We start from the raw sequence: 3,590 nt of genomic DNA, 5'->3' as shown, positions 1-3,590 counted from the left end.
GATTGAAGGCATTAAAGTATTCTGGAACCTATGAATTTTAGAAACTGAGCCTTTGGTGGGGCGGAGGGAGGGGGGAAGAGATGCAGGTATGATGCAGGTATGCAGGTAGTTCTGGTGCATTAGGACTTCCCTGGTGGCTCAGATGGTAAAGTGTCTGCCTACAATGTGGGCAACCAGGGTTCAATCCCTGGATTGGGAAGATCCTCTGGAGAAGGAAACGGCAATCCCTTCCAGTACTCTTGCCTGGAAAATCCCATGGATGGAGGAGCGTGGTAGGCTACAGTCCATGGGGTCGCAAAGAGTGGGACACGACTGAGTCACTTCACTATCACTTTCTTGCAGGTAGTTCTAAATTTGGATTAGAAATAGTAAGATGGATCTAAACGTATGTGAGTGTATGAGCGTCTCATTGCATATAGAAACACGCACAACATTCAGAAGGAATCAACTGAGTAGGACAAATTCTTCTAGTGCTCTTTCTCTACCTCTACTGCTACAGTGCTACCGTGCTCTTATAAGCCTTGTTTTCAATGACACCAGCCTCTCCTAAGATTTCTCCTACCACACATCTGTCTTTCCAATGGGTTCATTTCCCCATCAGGGTTTTCTTTTTGCCGCAAATATTCTAAGGTTGGAACTAAAGAAGTTGGCAATGCAGAAGTGCTAATGGATAAACACCATAAAAAATCCCCAACACCGTCTTTTCATATTAGAAGACTAAGGAAGTAGGCTTTTCAGATAGAAAAACTTTTATACAATTACCGTTCCAGTCATCAAAATACAGCAAAAAGCAAAACATGTCTGTATCCCCACTTATGCCAAAAAGATAGAATGAAAACCTATATCTTTACTTTCACCAGAATATTATGAGGATAGATACAACAGGCTCTCCTCTGGTTCAAATTTTCTAAAATTATGACAGATGACATAAGTGACTATCATAAAACTGTTTGACATGATCCCAATGTATGCAAAGGAAACATTTTAAGATAATTATATTATAATTGGGAGAGGGTAAATGGTCACAAAATGAGAATTTTTAAACTTCAGACTAGCAGAAAGACACCAGTGGACTAAGAAAATTTGTGTATATAATGTAATACTGCTAAGTCTCTTCAGTCGTGTCCGACTCTGTGCGACCCCATAGACGGAAGCCCACCAGGCTCCCCTGTCCCTGGGAATCTCCAGGCAAGAACACTGGAGTGGGTTGCCATTTCCTTCTCCAATGCATGAAAGTGAAAAGTGAAAGGGAAGTTGCTCAGTCGTATCCGACTCTTAGCAACCCCATGGACTACAGCCTACCAGGCTCCTCCATCCATGGGGTTTTCCAAGCAAGAGTACTGGAGTGGGGTGCCATTGCCTTCTCCGAATGTAATACTAGTACCACTAAAAAAAGATAAAGAAATACTCTCAAAATCTATAAATAAATGAAAATGGCATTCTAAAAAATATGTTCAGGTAGCCCAGAGGAGGGTAGTAAAAAGAAAATAGAGACAAAAAATAGAACAAGTGAAAAATAAATTGGGAGGCATTAGTCCTAAAAATAATTACATTAAATGTAAATGGTTTAAGCAAATCACTTAAAGAGAGTTTGATAGAATTAACTTAAAATTGTGATCCATATATATGCTACCTACCAGAAACGAACTTCTAATGTAATAGGTAGATTGATAGTGTAAGCATGGGAAAAGATACAAACATTAATTCAAGAAAGCAAGAGTGGACAAACTAATATCAGATAAGGTAGACTTAAAAACAAGTAAATATTTGGAGATACAGGAAAATTACATAATTAAAATAAGTTAATCCAATAAGAAGGAATAGCAATCCTAAAAGTGTATGTACCAAGGAACAGAGCTGTAAAATATGGGAAGCAAAACATTTGCAGAAATACAAAGTACAAGCAGACAAAAAATTGTAGATGAACACTTCAAATCCCTCTCAATAATACAAAACAGAATAATTAGGCAGAAAATCTGCAAGGAAATAGGACTCAACAAACTTATCAAACAAGAGGATCTTTATCAACATTAATAAAATACTTCATTTGACATCAGGATATACTTTTCAGGTGCCCACAGATAGACCATCTTTTGGGCCATAAAACAAGCATCAACAAATTTTAAAAACTGAATCATATGTAGTGTGTTTTCTGGTCTTAGTGGAATCAAACTAGAAAACCAATAAAATAAAGGCAACATAAATATCTCCAACTCTTAGAAAATTTTATATATATATATATAATCCATGGGTCAAAGAACAGTCTACAGAGAAAAATAATATATTGAAATAAAATAAAAATGTAACATTAAAATCCACGGAAAAAAATAAAATAAAATCCATGGGACACAGCAAAAGCAGTGGCAGAAATAAAATTTATGGCACTAATTTCATTCATTAGAAAAAAGGAAAAGTCTTTGAAAAATAATCTAATCTAGCACTTCAAGAACCTAGAATAAAAATAGCAAACTAAACCCAAAGGACCAAGAAGGAAGTAGATAATGATAGGAGCAGTAATAAACTTGCAAACAGAATGAAGAAAAGTCAATGAAACTAATAAATGATTCTTTGAAATTATTAAGTAGACAAACCTTGAGCAAGACTAAGAAAAAAGGGACAGTGCAAATTATTAATAGCAGAAATGAAACAAAGGACATCATTAGAGGTCCTATAGGTATTCAGAAGAAAACAAGGACATACTGTGAATGACTGTATACACTTAAAATTTGACAACTTAGAAGAAATATACCAATTCTTAAAACACACAGACTACTGAAAATTACCTAATATGGAGCAGATAATTTGAATACTCCTGTCCAAGAAACTGAAAGTACTATTTGAAAATTGACCTAATCAAAATTTAACTTTTATCCTGTCCATATGAGGTTTTGTAGGGAAAAAAAAAAGCACAAAGAGAAATTATTTACACATGACACATCTCACAGAAGGTTACAATAAATAGCTCTCAATTCATAAGAGTAAAAACAATTCAATTAGAAAATGGACCAAAAACTTGAAGAGACCAATCACTGAAGATGATATACAGATGGCATACAGACACATGAAATGCTGTTCAAAGTCATTAGCCAAGAAAGATTGCAAATTGAGACCACAATGAGATATCAGACCTTTGGGAAGATAAACAGAGAAGCCTATGGGCAGAGGCTGGACCATCATTCTAAGCTCTGCTCAGAGCATGCTAAAATGGGCTGAGTCTGCTGATGCCACTTCCTGAAGAACTGTCAGAACTGCAATAATTTAAATTGTGACAACACAAAATAATAATGAGGAAACAAACTGAATGACTCAGACCTTCCTGGTGGTAACATACAATGATACAGCTATCTGAAAATTGAATGGGCAATTTCTTTTTAAAAAAGCATATAATTATCAGAAACATTATACAATTTCCACAGTCACACTCAGGAAATGAAGAAGGTGCCACTGAGCACAGTTATCTCTGAATGTCTAAGTTGTCCCTGATGTTAATGATCCTCCATGCAAGTAGCAGGATGGAGAGAGTAAAGAGAAAGGGTAACAAGTCTCAAGACACCTGTAAAGTGAAGCCCAACCTCTCCAGCCCCTAGGAC

This window comes from Bubalus bubalis, chromosome 9 (assembly GCF_019923935.1).
Source record: "Bubalus bubalis isolate 160015118507 breed Murrah chromosome 9, NDDB_SH_1, whole genome shotgun sequence".
In the NCBI taxonomy this organism is placed as follows: domain Eukaryota; kingdom Metazoa; phylum Chordata; class Mammalia; order Artiodactyla; family Bovidae; genus Bubalus; species Bubalus bubalis.
This window is presented reverse-complemented; position numbering follows the sequence as displayed.